Source organism: Buteo buteo, chromosome 14, assembly GCF_964188355.1.
Source record: "Buteo buteo chromosome 14, bButBut1.hap1.1, whole genome shotgun sequence".
Classification (NCBI taxonomy): domain Eukaryota; kingdom Metazoa; phylum Chordata; class Aves; order Accipitriformes; family Accipitridae; genus Buteo; species Buteo buteo.
In genome coordinates, this window is record NC_134184.1 from 21,146,759 (window position 1) to 21,164,014 (window position 17,256).

Here is a 17,256-nt window from a genome sequence, read left to right on the forward strand (position 1 = left end):
GTACTCTGCAAAGTTTATAACATCCTATTTTGATCACAGTTTAATTCTTTATCTTGGATGTTTTATGTCTAGCACATCTTATACAGGCTTTGCCCTAATTACCTAAAATAGTTCTCCTATAGTAGTGTAAGGATTTCAATTTTACACCTCCTGGATTAAAAATCCACAACAGCAGGCTGTGTATGTGTGATTATTTCCTCAAACTGGATTTTAAATCATTTTAAAACAGGCTTAGTCAGTTACTGTAACTGTTTGGGGTTTGATTTGTTTGTTTTTTTTTTTTAATTGTTATTATCACTTGTTACTCCTTTTAGTAATTCAAATAGTAATTTTCTGCAATTTTATATGTACTGTTCAGACTGGCCTCTTCCAGAATTTACCTTACAAATATGAGACAAGAAGCAGTCCATAGCATTAGAAACTTTTCTTTAATATTTCACTTTAGTATGTTGTAAAATTATTTAAAGCATTATAATCTCCTGCTCTGATCTGAGGAAACTGAGGCACCAATAGCTAAAACAGACATTGCCAACCACTAAACTAGTGGCAGAGACAGGATGAGAACTCTTTTGCTCTCAGACCAAGAATTTAGACCCTTAAACTGGTGTGCCAATCCTCTGCTCACAGCCCTAGCAATGCCTGATACTCCATCCCGAACCTGATGTTTCAGAAGAATTCTGACTTCGTAAGCGCTGATGCCTACCTCTCAGCCTATGCTTATGGTACAGACAATCGAGAGAAATAGTCACAAATGAGATCTGTTCACCTGACCTCTTTCAGAGCTCTATTACTGGAAAAGATTCTTCACATCTAGAAGTGTTTTCTGTCTTCATCAATTATAAAGAGTATTTCAAGTAGTAGCTAGGACAGATGTAGAGGCCTAAAATGTAGCTATTTTCATGTATTTTAAAAAATGTCACCCTGCTTTTTTTCTCTGTCAGATTTGCCTACGCGCAGTAACCAACCATCATTTGAGACACCCAAACGTATATGGAAATCCACATGGGAAATTCTCTCTGTGTCACAAGACCTACGGAAGACCCATGACCTTCTGCAGCTGCTGATAGCAACCAGGCTCCTGGCCTCTGCAGAATTTCCTGTAACAGTGGCCTCTGTAGGCAACTGAACTGAGACCAGTCAATCTCCTCTTCCTCACTTCCACTTCTGTAAATGTCTTGTAAACTGTGTTCACTGAACATGCAAACTGTCATGCATCTCTTTCCTCCTTCTCCAACTAGCCCAGCTCCAGCTTTTCCTGTTCAGCCTCAAAATGAAAATGTGCTCTTCTCCTTCCAGTCTCTGCTGAGAACTGACTTCTTTTTGTTTAGCTTCTCCTGCCCTTCAGACCTCAATCTAGATATCATCTATGCAGCCACTAAATTAATATAAAGCTAGAAGCAAAAGAAGATAAAAAATATGTACATGCCTATAACATACATCATGTTTATCATACATCTTTTATTATAAAAAATTCTATGGTCTCATATTCCCCATTTTGTCCCTTCTCTCACCCTTCACCTTGCATCAGATTATGCCAAATCAAGAACATAAAACCTTTGGGGATTTTGCGAGTTAAACTCTTTACCCTTGAAACAGGTCAACTATATATGGCACTAAAATAAAAACAATGCCAAAAACAATGTTAATGATTCTTTGCACTGTAAAAGCTGTGCAAGGTCTTGAACCACCAGACCTCATGAGTCATGCACTAGCTTAAAGATAGGCACTCAGGTCAAGGTAATAAGAACATCCTCTTCCTACTTTTTCTATTACATATGCCCATTCATTGCAATATTCATATTTATGCTCAAGCCTGTGAGCATCAGCAGCAGCAATAGTGCAGATGATCAGTATAGCAACAGTTTTAATATTAGCCACTTATTTAGTATTCAGAATTGTTTGTCTGTTGAGGATTCTCTTGAAAGACACTAAAGAGAGAGACTACAGAAACACATTTTTTAAAAAGGTTGTTTCTTGGGGCATTTTTATTTCATTGTTAATTCAGCTCATTTTAATGATACAACTAAAAATCTTAAAAGCATTGTTTCATAGAAACCACAGATTTTGACCTCAAAATACTGAAGTACCACCATTAGTTATTCTTATTTTTTTTTCTTTTTTCTCTTTTTTTAATTTTTCATTTAGAATTTCTATACAGAAGTGGTTTGTCAATGAGAGGAAAGGAAAATATATATCAATGTTTCCCTGGGTTAATTCTTGGCCCTGCTGAAGTCAATGGCAAAATCCTAAATGCCTTCCATGAAATGAAGATCTGACCATATTTCTCTTTGGTTTAAGGAAATCTGTCAGTGTTAGGCATATGGCCTCTTCTATGAGAAATCCTTTCACAGAAGTGGTCTAAAGGGAGCTGCCACAATCTTTCTCCCATTCCCAATGCAATGGAGTTTTCCATTACTGCCTATATTCAGCAATATTTTGTTTCACAATTATTTTTAGTATTTTTAGCAGCTTTACATATGATACTAGAAAAAAAAGAGTGATAGAAATATGGAAAATTAGATACATAGTAGAGCTCTTAGGCTTAACGTGGTTGCTTACATATAGCAATTTTTTCTGTTTGAGATTTCCTTGGAGATCCTGCCCAGCCTCTGGCTGCCACTCTGATAGATTATGAATGTCTCATAAGTACTCTGCTGTCTGTTAGCTGCATACAGATGTCTCAGGCATTTGGGTTTCTCTCAGGTGGCACTAGATGCCTGTGTCTGGACAGCTGAGTCACAGTACTCAGGCAGGATTCTGTGCCAGGTAACGGACACCTCTAACTGGGGATCCAAGGTTTCCTTATCAGGCAAGCATATATATGCAGCTCCTCAGAGCTTGATTTTGCTGCTTACAATCAGCTGCTTTGGGTACTGACTCAGAGCACTTTAGTCATCCTCAGGGCATCCAAGGCAGCGAGACAAGTTTCTGGTAGATATGAGATACAGCTTGAAAAGACCAATACCCTTCCGGCATGATAGATAGAGGTGAGGTAGGATACCCAATGACATGTCCATTGGCCCTAGAAAACTATGTACAGACTGATGAATTGACCCTTACATTTACGGTCCTGCCAATGGGAACTTAAACTTCTATAGTGGGATTCAGCTGACAAACCTGTATCTGATGTCATGCCACACATTAATCTGGTGCTGGCAGATACCACAAGGAACCTACAGAAAATCTTCATTCATTGTGTCAGCATCTATAGGCTAAATGGGATGCTCAGCAGTGCTAGAATGACACTAGATGTTTATAGTAGGCAACCTAAACCTTCAGTTCTGTTACCCATGGGGACACACTCTCACGGAGAGTAGAATTGCCCAAATAAAGATGTCTAGTACTGCTTTAGATTAGCTGTGCTGTAGCTACTGGCAAGTGAAGCTACAGCAAGGCATCTTCTTTCAGTTCCATGTAGATTTGGATCCTCTTACCTGTGAGGCATTTTTTGTGGAACTGAATCCTGCCCCTATACATAGAAACCTATGTCTAACTGCAGAGGTATCACATAATCCTACCATCCCCTTTTTGAAAATCGACTTGCTCTGTTTACTACCAGAGTTCAGAATAAGGCTACACAAAGCTGATCTCAGGTTACATAGGTACAAGTCGCTTCATTTTGGCTCCCTGCTCTAACAGTCAGGATAGCTGGATGCCTGATTTAAGTAGACTGAATCTCCACTCAAATGGATATAGATTTTAAGCATTTTGAATTGGTTTTCTACATAGTGAATAGAGCAAGATGTTGCCTTACTTAGGTAAATTATATCATATGTTCCTGGAGATATCTAGCCAACTTCAATGATTGAATCATTAAACAGGTGTGTTGGGTTGAGATTAATGGCATCCTGGAATATTTATTTTTTTCTATTGACTATAAAAGGAAGCAAGATGAGTAATGCAAATGCAGATATTGCAATACAAATGTCTAGTTAGCTGACATGCATTCCGCTTTGGGTTCCTATTTTTTCTTCTGCTCTTCACGGTGAAGTCAAAGCCCAAAATCTAATGCTTTTATTTCAAGTTATTTTTATGGATTTTTTATACTATTTTGCTTCCTAATCACACTCCTAATTTATTTTGTAAATATTCAAGTTATGCAGTGATATTTTACTAAGCAAAACCAGAAACTTTCTAATTAAAATATCTTTGCATGGAAGAGTTCAATCTTTTAAAAAGCGGATATTATACTTGCTGCTGTTTCTTTGATCAGTCTTACAATATGTGATGTTCATTCTGAGTTGATCAGTATTTTTTTTCTCTAGTAAAGAATTATTTTATTAATTTGAAAAGTTCTGGGATTTGTATTTCACCAAACTATTATTAGAGATCTACAAACTTCATGGAAATTATTTAACTCACACAACTTATATAGTATTGATTGCCTTATCCAACACAATTTTGGATTATGGGAAAGAGAGAAGACTATTTCAAACAATCCAGTTCTACAAGGGAATTATTTCTCATGAGTTAGAGGACAGGAGAGAAGGTAAATGTTGGCTCTGTGGGAAGATTGACTCTGGGTTCCATCCTGAAAGACTACATACCACCTTTACTTATGTGGTGGGTTGACCCTGGCTGGACGCCAGGTGCCCACCAAAGCCACTCCAGCACCTGGAGCACCTCTTCCCCCTCCTTCTTCACTGACCTTTGTGCCTGAAGAGTTGTTTCCTCACATTTTCTCACTCCTTTCTTCTGGCTGCTGTTGCCCAGCAGTTTTTTCCCCATCTTAAATCTGTTCTCCCAGAGGCACTACCGCCATCGCTGATGGGCTCGGCCTTGGCCAGCAGCAGGTCTGTCTTGGAGCCAGCTGGCATTGGCTCTGTCGGACACAGGGAAAGCTTCTAGCAGCTTCTCAAGAAGCCCCCTGTAGCCCCCCCCATTACCAAAACCTTGCCATGCAAACCCAATACCATTTAATACTCTGGTTACCTATCGAGCTGTCCATATAATATCTGTATATGAGGTCCTATGTCCTGTACTTTCCACTGAGAGGGTTTCAACGTGTAATCAGTCTCTTTCAGAAAGTACTTGCAGCCTGGAAGGTCTGGGGCCAAAGCTACCCCAGAAAAAAACACTTTGCAATAAGCTATAGCTGAAGGCTCTGAAGCTGCTATCACACAACTCTGTTTGCCTGCCTTCTTTACGAAAACACTTTTGTTAGATCTGCCTTGGATCTACATGAATTTACACAAATTAATAGAGTTCTTATCTAAATGAATAGACATATGCTGGCCTAAACTGGGATGATACAGAGAGAGATTATGACCTTTGCATACCAGATATCTGTTCTGGTCAATTTCTGGCAGCAATTTGTAACAAAAGCTGTTAAAATTATTCTTGGGGCAAAGCAATACATATGAACCTTTTTTTTTTTTTCATAAGCAAACCTGCTTTTTTTTTTTTTTTTTTCCCCCATGCTTATTAATGGAATGGGAGAAAAATGGGAGTGCTTCTATTTAGGACATTTTGGCAAATCATAAATTATAGTTCTTTTTGTAAGAAAGTGGTAACCAGACAGTATGGTTTGTATACCCCTGTGCAACTTGTTCCTGCTTAGTTTGGATAATTATTTAAATTAGATTTAACATTAAGTAAATAAGTATATTTGAACAGCCTTCACTTACTGCTAATATTAGCAACTGTCACTGTACTTTTACTCCACTGACCTTTTAGAATCTCAGCCCATTTACACACTAAAACTCCATTAGTGTGTCTGATCAGATTGCATGTCTGGGGCTATAGGATGATTATCAATTATAAATTATTTGAAGGGGATGTACCATTATAATATATTTGCCTGATGGATCTTCCATAAAGCTCACAATTGGCATAGAATGAGGTCGTGGGGATGTTATTCAAGTTAAAGTTTCCATTCTTAGTTTCAAAATCTCTGGAATCTGGCTTCTATTTACATCATACTTACTGGAAAATCATAGCAATGACCCTAACAATAAGAATACAAATTTGACACTTCCCCTTCTAGAGTATGTAGTGGTTTTCAAAATAACAAAGAAAAATGTCTGAAATTAGAAAAGAATCAAGCATAGTATATATGCATTATGTATGTTCATGAAAAGAGAAAGTAGGAAGGATGTTTCACACTGTACTGGGTGGTTCCCCAGAACTCAGTTACAAGGAACAGGAAGGAATCCTTTATAATCGGATAGTAGGAAAACTTAAGGAATATGAAAACCGTCATAACTTTTTGTTTGTGTTCTTCGTCTCTTCTAGGATGATGGTAGAGAATTAGAGTAATCAATAGCGATCTTAGCACAGTAAGACAACTTCTATATAAAGTTAGTAGGGGGAAACTCTAGCTCAGAGAAGAAGAAACAATCTATATCAGCATAACTACAAATTTCTGCTTCTTTTTTCTCTCTTTTAATTTTCTTCAATAAGTAAGCCTATTCTACTATTTCTGGATAATATTATATGTAACCTGTTTCATCCCTATACATATGGCATAATGTGTGAAGCAAATACCCTGTTTCCTTGCGAATTGCTCCACTGTATCCAAAGAGCCATATTAAGCCTCTACAGAACCTGCAGCAACTGATTAGAAAACTAAAGTTCAGGAAAAAGTGAATTCTTTCAGTGTCCCCTAGCAGCCAGGCAGGACTCCTGACATGCAGAAAAGTTGTAAGGATCACACTGGAACAGAGGAAGTACGGCATATTCATTTGATCAGCTTTAGAAGGGAGGTCCTCTTTAAAGTAATGATAATACAAAGATATGTTGAAGGTATTTGTGATCCATTTCAAAGATTCTGCAAGCTAACAGGACTGACGCATGACAGATCTAGTTATTTAAAAACAAGAAATCAGATACCTTTGATTCAATTAAGAAAAATCTTTGCACTGTGCTCCAAATTTAAGATCTATCATCTTGATCATCCAGATGCACTAAACACATTTTGTCACAACAACATGGAGTTGACCACACACATTCAGTAAATGGAAGTATTACTATGCCAGTATTAATACTTAGCATGTGCAGTTTTCAATTGTCAAGATGCATGTAGTTGTACATACCTTTCAGCTTAGAAAAAAAGCTAATTAAAATCTCTGACTGACTTTTATAAAATTTATGATGCCCTGAAGACCCTTTCATCCATAGATGAAGAAAGAACACATAGAATATTTGTAGTTGTGACTGAACCCAAAAACATGCCACATTATAAAGAAGAAAATATTTTTCTATTTCTAAACATGAAGATGGTAAACACTGTGCCAAAATAATCAAGAGTAGAAGTATAAGAAGTGGGTATATTATGCATACTATATGTATGACTTTACTGAAATATCGCATTAAACCATATCAAATTATATTGAACTGCACACTACTTGAGGTAGGGTGTAGGGACTTTCATAGTGTACATAAGTAAGGCAATAGGGACTAGATTTATCTCAGTGAAAGGTAGGAAGCTTACTTTGGGTCATAATTAAGTTGGTGTCCTAGTTCCTTCAGAATGTAACTGGCTCTGTGATAAAATCATAAGGGCTTTATTCTAGACTCTGAGCACAACTGGTCAAGTGGGATTACTGTAGGAGTTCGGGTAAAGCAATACTGTGTGTGATTTACTCTCACTTATTCAGTATTTAAAGGGTAGTCCTCTGAAGCAGCTCATATGTAATTAGTATCAAGCCCCTAATTCACCCTTCTTTATGTATTTAGGATATTACCAATGATTGCAGTCTTGTTTCATTGTAATAAAGGGCAAAAATCCACAAAGAAATGTCATATTATGTATGAGTTCCTTTCAAAAACCTGATCTCTGAGTTAGTGCTCACCCAGAGATTCAAGTGCCACTTACTGAATTAACAGCATCTCTTGTCAACGTGTTAGCTTTTTTTTCTCTTTAAGTTTTCCAAGAACATTCTAGTAGTGAGCAATTTTGATATTAGCTAACCTACGTAACTGACTGGAATGAAACAAGACAGAATAAGTGTTAAAGCTGTGAGCCTTGAGAGCCGATCATTACTTCTTTGAAACCCTAAACCAAGTCTGAATTCCCATTTAGATGCTTCATTATAAGAATACTTCCTGAACCAAACAGGACACTGAATTAAAATCTGCACTGCTTAAGAGTCTAATGTTAATCCACCAAAATAAATGGAAAAGTTACTTTTCATTTCAAGTCCATTTTTGGATCAGATCCAAGAAGCATAATTTCCCCCCTCTTACAAACAGGAACTGGTTCTTCATGCAGCAGTTAGCTCCTAAGCTTCAGTGAAAGCTCTGAATGAGTAAATATTATCCTATATACATTGCTGGATCGGAGTCAATTTGTTGCCCACCAGGACCCCCAGGTCCAGATATTATATATCTGACCATATATCAAATTACAATAATCTTGTTTCACATTTCTGGCAGTCACTGATTTTTCAGAAAATTCTTATCTGCATTAAGTATCTGAAAAGTTCTTAATTTTCATTCCAGATGGAAATTAATAAATTTCACCAAGGGGCAGATGCCTTGTCTTTCTGCCTGTGAGCATTTTCAATGCTAGAAAGCTCATCAATATATTTAAATGAGCAATGATATCACCAAGGGTGTAACTGGTCTGTCTTCCATCAGGCATATCTTAACATGTTGGTTTTAGTAGTCAATTGGGAGAAACAGGGAAAATTTGGCACAGCAGTCTCACCTATTGAAAATAACTATGAGGTAGATGTCTAGTTAGGTAAGATGAATTACACTCTAAGGATCCATCACAGGTGAGGACAGAGTAAGTGGCAACCCACAGTAGATATAGATCGTGGGGTTTATTGAAGAACCAAGAGGATTAGAGCTTTGGCTCGACTTTTACTTGCTCACACATTCAGTCACTCATTCATTCCCCTCCAGCGTTACATTCATAGGTCTTACCATGCCTTCCCTGCAGGCAGGTCACTGCTGGCCCAAAAAGGTTCTTGCCATGCTGCTGCTCACAGTCACCAGCCTCGTGTACTACTGCCCAAAGTCCCTGGCCATCCCCCAGCATTTGTCTCCACACAGCTCTCCAATGGCTGGGATTTCACCCACTTCCCAGATCTTTTCTTCAGCCAAGATCTTCAACTTCTTACAGAGACCACTTCTTCCTAAATCTAAATAGTCAGTGTGCAGAAGCACAATATGTGATCAGCCTTGTGGTGGTCTGACCATGGCTGGACACCAGGTGCCCACCAAGGCCACTCTGTCACTCCCCTCCTCAGCTGGACAGGGGAGAGGAAATATAACGAAGGGCTTGTGAGTCGAGATGACAACAGGGAGAGATCACTCAGCAATTACCATCATGGGCAAAAGACTTGACTTGGGGAAAATTAATTTAATTTATTGCCAATCAAACCAGAGTAGGGTAATGAGAAATAAAACCAAATCTTAAAACACCTTCCCCCTACCCCTCCCTTCTTCCCGGGCTCGACTTCTCTCCCAAATTCTCTGCCTCCTCCCCTTGTGTGATGCAGGGGAACAGGCAAGGGGGGTTACGGTCAGTTCATCACACCTTGCCTCTGCCGCTCCTTCCTCCTCAGGGGCAGGATTCCTCACTCTTCCCCTGCTCCAGCGTTGGGGTCCCTCCCACAGGAGACAGTCCTCCATGGACTTCTCCAGCGTGAGTCCTTCCCACAGGCTGTAGTTCTTCATGAACTGCTCCAGTGTGGGTCCCTTCCATGGGCTTTAGTCCTTCAGGCACAGACTGCTCCACTGTGGGTCCACCATGGGGTCACTGGTCCTGTCAGAAAACCTGCTCCAGCGTGGGGTCCTCTCTCCACGATCCTCAGGTCCTGCCAGGAGCCTGCTCCAGCACGGGCTTCCCATGGGGTCACAGCCTCCTTTGGGCATCCCCCTGCTCTGGTGTGGGGTCCTCCCCGGGCTGCAGGTGGAGATCTGCTCCACTGTGGACCTCCCTGGGCTGCAGGGGGACAGCCTGCCTCATGGTGGTCTTCTCCATGGGCTGCAGGGGAATCTCTGCTCCGGCGCCCGGAGCACCTTCTCCCCCTCCTTCTAGACTTCCCCCACACATAGGGGAATCTTCCAGTAGCTTCTCACAGAAGCCAACCCTGTAGCTCCCCCACTACCAAAATCTTGCCACGCAAACCCAATACAAATTCAACTGTTCTGTCATGCAATATTTTGCAATATCTTGTAAATTTGTCATGATGGCATTTAAATTTATAAATAGGTCTTATGCTGACATTTGTTGTATCACAAACCATTCCTATATAACCCCCAAACCTGAACACACAGGTTTGGTTATAGCTCTTAGTATCTGGAATCCTTCATGAGTATTGTTAGAATAGTGCCCTGCAGGGCTCTTATGAAAAGGTTAAGCACTTCATTACAAGTTATACCCTCAGTCTTGACTTCCAGACTTAACCATTTTATTGAGACTAAGTAACTTACTTTTTATCTTTTTTTTTTTAACTGCTGCTTTGCTTAGTCAATTTTTATTTGAAATAAAATATTGAAATTCTAGACATAAAGCAGTATCATTTTGTCTTTTAAGAAATTTCTAGTATTTTTATTTTGTCACATTCTAGCACCCCAAATGTTCTACGTGCCAAGACCTCTGAAAACACCAGTCATTATATGGCTGATTGGTCTGAGGGTGAAAAATTCTGCCTGCAAAAAACACTGGTACTCCATGAAAGCAATACAGAAAACAAGGGTCAGAGAAGGCTGACAGATGCATGGTTAATTTGTTTGATGAGGCTCAGGGCAGGTCAAATGGATTTGTGTGTATTCGGTGATCATAATTTCTCTGAAGCAGACAGGCATCTCTCTGCTTGTTTTTTATCTTATAAGGAGAGCTGATGGAGAATTTGTATTGTCCAGCTTAGAAAAAAATGTGCATTCTGTATCTCGTGATCATCATGTATTGGAGATGAGGAAGATGATTTTAGCTGCAAGATCACTCAAAACTCCAGGCAACACTAGGAAAGTTCAGGGAAACCACTTTGCTTCTATGTTCTTTACCTTGCACAAGGACAGATTTCAGTATTCTTGCTTTGTTAGTCACATTTATAGACAAGTACACAGTAAATATTTCTTGTTAAAACTGCCACATCCTTTCACTTTGCAAAAGAATCACAAATGAATGCTCAGCTTTAACTTCTAGGTACACTAGTAGCTGTGTTTGAATCTTTCCTCCCTTCTTCCAAAGTTTTTGAAAACTTCCAGACTGGCCCTTCAGAAATGATGGATATGTTTTGGCACAGCTATACCATTTATTCCTTTTATACTTATGTTTAGCATTGACAATGCAGAGGTCTTGTAACTTTCAATGGCTGGAGGAAAGCACATATGAGTACTAGCAATGTCTCTTCTTATAGAAAACTATAAAAGTTGTGCTGTTGTAGCATTTGTTTGCAATTCAAATTGCACTCTTCAACATGTAGTTTACCTGACATAAATTTCAACTGAAATGAATTACCACTGTAAACCAAATTGATTTTGACTTTGTAAACATATGCCACAAATATTTCACACTTTCAAGTGATGGGCATTTTTAGTGGACTATTATAATGAATACTGATTATTTTTAACAGAAGCCAGATAAAATTAGTTCAGAAATGTTTAATGTATGGCAGTCAGAATTGCTAGTTCTTCTAGTGTTATATTTTTGTCTATAAGTGTATGATTTATATTAGCTCTTGGATACATATGCTGGTGGCATGAATGTGTACATCCCCTCCGCAAAACCCTCTTTTCTCCTTGAAGGACTTTATTAGCCTACTGAGAAATTAAAGTCTACACTGAGAGCTGATAATGAGACAGAAATACTTAGAAACAGATCTTTGTGTTGGAGCATTCATTTGCTCTCTTACATATATGCCTCATTCATGTCTCATTCTTGCTATTGAGAGGTACATTTTATGTTTCAATTTTCAAGATATATTTGTTGACAAAATATTTTAAAAACAATATTTGCTTGAGTGTTCCTCCCTCTCTTCAGTTCTTGGTGACTTTGCTATTGGATTTTAAGAACTAGAAGGTGAAATATATTGGATAACACAGTCAAATACCTTCAGATTTGAAGGGAATCTGTAACATTGCAGATTTGAATAGACTTCAACTCAAATAGTATTTTAGTAGATAAGTGGATGGATCAGATCAAAGAAAATAAGAGGCTTACATCTGAGGCAAACCAAATCAATAAAAAGATTTAATACAAAAAGGGTCATAATTTCATACAATTTATTTATCAATGTTTCCTTGTTTTCAGAGTATGTTTGTTTGACCCTTGTGGGAGATGCATTTGTTTTTATGCTTTTCTTCACTTTCTGATAAATGGATATTGCATTCAGAACAAAAATACCAGAAAAAAACCCACAATAAACCTTTATTAACTTTATTTCTGTGCAATAACATACAGATTATAAAGAACAGCAGCAACAGAAAACATTATGCAAGGCTATACTGACCACAGTGGTCAAAAAGCAGAATCACAAACAATATCACATACAAAAGCTGTGACAAATTTAAAATTGTATTGGGGGGGGACGGGACAAAGAGAAAGATTTCACGGCTCCATCCAGTAAAGTGATGATCAGTGGTTATTCATATTTAAATTGAGGATATACTTTAAATGCTTTGTTAGATCTGATCTTGAAAGCTTAGCTTCTTTAAGTTTAAGTTCTTAAGTGACACACATTGTTCCACATGGGAATTCTGAGAAAAGAACTGTAACTTAAGAGTGGACCTGTTCTCATGTAAATATGTTTTAACCTCCAAAAATGAACTAGAATAGTAAATCACAGATTGTTCACTTCATACATAAAATTAATTTCATACTAGACCTTCATATAATACAGGATGTGAACTCACAATTTCACAATTTTTCATAGTGTTGCCAAAGCCAGTGCTCTAAGAGGACCGAGTCAGAAAAGCTCTATATGAAAGAAATAAATTGTTTTGCAAAAGGCTCCTTAAAATTAATAAATCATCAGGGGAAAAAAATAGCTCATTTTGGCCATTGATTAGTAATAGATTTTTCATTATTTAGACTTCTATAGATTTGTTATTTTTAATTGTTTGATGGACAATAAATGTGAAAAATTGCACCCTGTGGATTGTTTCCCATAGCTACTCAAAATTTGCTGTACATGATTAGTCATCACCATCACATGGTATTGTTTCTGCTTCTGGCAGAGTTACTGTAAAGAGAAAAGTAGAGAATAGCAAACACCAAATAACAAATACATATGTCCATATGTGAATGCCTTTCTTCTCATATGAGTAAGTATCTACAGAAACAATGGTATTCCCCCAAACATCCTTACAAGCAAAAACTTGTTTCTGTAAATATTTACAGTTTGCAAATAAAAGCAGCTTGAAAACAGTTAAAGCAAACACCCATCTAGAATTTAAACAAATATTTGTAAACATTGTTTTAATACATTTCTCCATATCTATCTGCATACATATTTTACCCTCTTATACTTTTTAAAATGCAGAGGAAAAAAACCATATGAACCATGGAGCTTTTAAACCAAATTTCCTATTATGTTTTTTGTATTTGCCTTATTCAGTGTATGAAATAGACCTAGTGTTTTCTACAGGGGAGCCTTGATTGTTTTTTTTCATTCATTAATCTTATGTTTTTAAAACCCGTAGCAAGTACATCATATTTCTCTGTGAATGTTATCATTATATTCCCTGATCGTTGTCCTATGTAATAGGGAAAGTAATCAACTATCCAATTTTTGTTGAAAATCACAAAAAGACTGTCATATAAGCTATAAGAAAGTAATTTCCTGAATTCATTGACCTTTCAATTGATATCATAACACAGCATAATCGCTAGACATTCAAATTAGCAATGTAACTCAACATAGACGGGTAACAGTGAAATCTCAAGGATTTGTTGCCTGAACAAGACCACAGCACTGTAGCTAAAAGGGTAAATGTGCTTCATGTTTAGGGATGACCTTTAAGTCCCACAGCTGCCTATCATATGTCATGTTAATCAGCCCTGTTGTTGGGTTCATCTGCTTATTTTATCCTTTTTTGTGGAAGTTCAGTTTTCAGTCAGGTCCAATGCTTCTGCCAAAGGTGCAGCCCAGGTCTGTGTGCTTTATTTTCTCTTAATATAGGCTTACAGTCATCTGCCTGAGGAAAATGTTCAGGCACTGAAAAATAAAAAAAATTACTCTTAAAAGCTTTGTCTTTTAAATGAAATATAAAATACAAGGAGAGTTTCATAACGCTTATTCTTTGACACATGCATTTGATTAATAGTAGGATTCATCCCACAGCATTTTTACTTCCTTAAGGTTAAACATCTAACTTAACCATTTATAGTCTGAATAGTCAACAGAGAAGAACTTGGCACTCCCAACTTTTTCTAGATATTATAGTACCTAACCAAAGATGAGGCAACAGAATGTCTACATAGAGGTGTCTCTCCTTTTCTGTACTGAGGATAGACAGCAGCAGCCACTCTCTCTGATGGCAAGGAGAAGAACTCCATAACAAACAGGAAGAACTCCAGGACAAGTTTTTAGATGAGGTCACTTTTGAGTGAAGAATTCCAGATTTAAAAAATATTGTTTTTTACAATGCCTCTTCTATTTGCACTTACAGACTGTCTAGAAATGAAAGTGCAGCTGTATAATTCCCTTTGTCTGGACCCACAAAATTAAAGATTTTCAGTTTGTGTGCCTTTGAAATTATACATACATGTGTACAGAGACTGGGTACATTCTTCACTATGAAGGTAGTGAAGCACTGGAACAGGTTGCCCAGAGAGGCTGTGGATGCCTCATCCCTGGAAGTGTTCAAGGCCAGGTTGGATGGGGCTTTGAGCAACCTGGTCTAGTGGAAGGTGTCCCTGCCCATGGCAGGGGGGTTGGAACTAGATGGTCTTTAAGGTCCCTTCCAACCCAAACCATTCTATAATTCTATGGTTCTACATCTGGTAGGATCATGGTTCAGCATTAATCATGTCCCATGAAAACAGAGGAAATTATTTAATGAAAAACAAAATTAAAACAGAGCGAAACAAAGCAACTGATTAACTTAACCAGTACTTAAGTCTATGAGGTCAAATTCCACAGCCATTGACTGGAAAAACTTTGGAAGAAGCCTAAGGAGGTTTGTTTGATGAAGGACTGGAAAAATTGATTCATTGGTGTCTGACATTGGTGTTTGAAACGGGTTTGGGCTTGCTTTCCAATCCTTAACAGTCAAGTGACCATACCACTGAAAAACCTTGGCACCGACAAGAGAGATGTTAAGGACTGAATGCAAAAGGCAGTTGGGCAAACACTTTTATACTATAAATCACCTCTTCTGGGCATTCACAGCTATATTTTTGCTCCAGTTGAATTTCTATGGTTATTCTTGCTTTTTACAGAATGAATTCTGGTATTCTAAATAAAACCTATTTACTCAGTATTACCTACTGATTAGCTGATGATCCCAACAAATCTGTGATGTACCAAAGTAACATCCCACATGAGCTGACAATACATGACTCTTGGTAGCCTGGACAGCAATACCAGAATGTTCTTCTTTAAAAAGAACACAAGTTAAGTGATAAAATTTGAGTTTGTTTTCCTTTTAATTGGGGGAAGAACTACAGTTTTGTGTACACAAATTACTCTGTTCTTTTAATCTACTTTTTTTCCTCTCTGACATACAAAGTTTTCTAAAATAAGCAGTAATTTTCTGGGTTTATAACATTCATTATCCCCTCTGCTTATCTTGTGTAGCAGGCTTGTGCTTTTTAAAAGGACATTTTTCTTCTTGTATTGCTGTTTACTTCTCACACAGTACTTTTACAGAGAAAATGTCACATTGTGAAGTCTCCAGGTAACCTCCACGTAATGCTTTTTTACCACAACTTCATTTTACAAAAGGGCTTTTTAACAGCAAACCCAGTTCAAAGCTCTGCAGACTTTGGAAACAAAACAAAAGTTCCACAGTAAAGAAAAATCAATGATCTTTCAAATAAATCAAGATTAAATCAAATCAAGCCAGCTTTAACAGAGGATTTTAAAGCCAGTGACTTGGCTTACCTGATAGCCAACCACAGGTACAGCAGATCAGATGAATGTAAAGCCAGTAGTAAGTGGCTGTACCCTCTCCAACCAGATGTTATAAACAAAGACATTGAATTAGTTCCTGCCACCTTTATTCACCATTGGCAGCCACTTATTCCACAGGATGTCTTTCTGATTTCAGTGGGATTAGACTTAAAATAAGATGCTATTTTATAGAAGATGGCAGAAATTGGCTTTTATCATCAATCAGATATATCACTTTAAGTAATTGTGAAGTACTGAAAGTCAATAAATATATTCAACATCCCAATTAAATATTAGAAAGGCTAAATTGAAATTCAGTAAGCTGTTTCAAAATATGCAGGCCTTAACTACTTCCTTTTGCACAAAACACAAGCTAGATAATTCTTCAGAATAGTATGTCTCATTAAACGCTATATTTATTCATCAGTCCTAGTGGGGGGAAAGGTTTATAGCACATAGTCGGCAGCAGGAGGAAAAATATTTGACTTGAACTTGTACATTTGTTCTTATACTGTAACTGATTTTGGCATTTATAAAGTGATTCTTGTTCTGGGCTCCCTAAATCTCAGCTAAAATGCTGAGCTAGTCATTAGCCATCCATTTCCCTTTCATCCAAGTGCTTTGCCCAGTGTAGAACTTGACACATTAGACAGTGTGGTGACATTCTGCATATATGCACCGTCTCAGTTTATTGTTTCAGTTGCCAGCTAAGCATGGCTAGTTTTGCACAAAATAGCACATCTGATTTATCAATTCAGTCATAAAATATAAAGTTATCATCGTAGCTGAAAGACATGAAGTTTCTTTTTAAGCTGCCTCCAACTTTGCTAGCAGATAGCTAGATTATAGCAATAAAATACTAAGTTCCAACTCTCTGATGATAGTTCACAGTTTACAAACTGTCTTGAGTAGTCCAATGTTTTAAATGATCACTATGAGGGTTTACCTCACAAGAGGGAAAAGAAGAGATAAGCCCACATTTCACTAATAAAATACTACTCAAATGTTCCCAGTGAATTCACCAGCCTCCCTAAAAGCTCTCAAACAATGAAAAATACCTGCATATCTTTAGCCATACAAAAATCTAACACAGAATGTGGGATTCATCTCATTTAACTTTATTAACATAAAAGTTAGGCATCTAACTTTGAGCTAGACATCCACTATATGCTTGGTACTCTTCCATGGCAAGGAAGAAAGAGGGCTTAGATTTAGGTATCTGATTCTTGCATATCAGAATGCA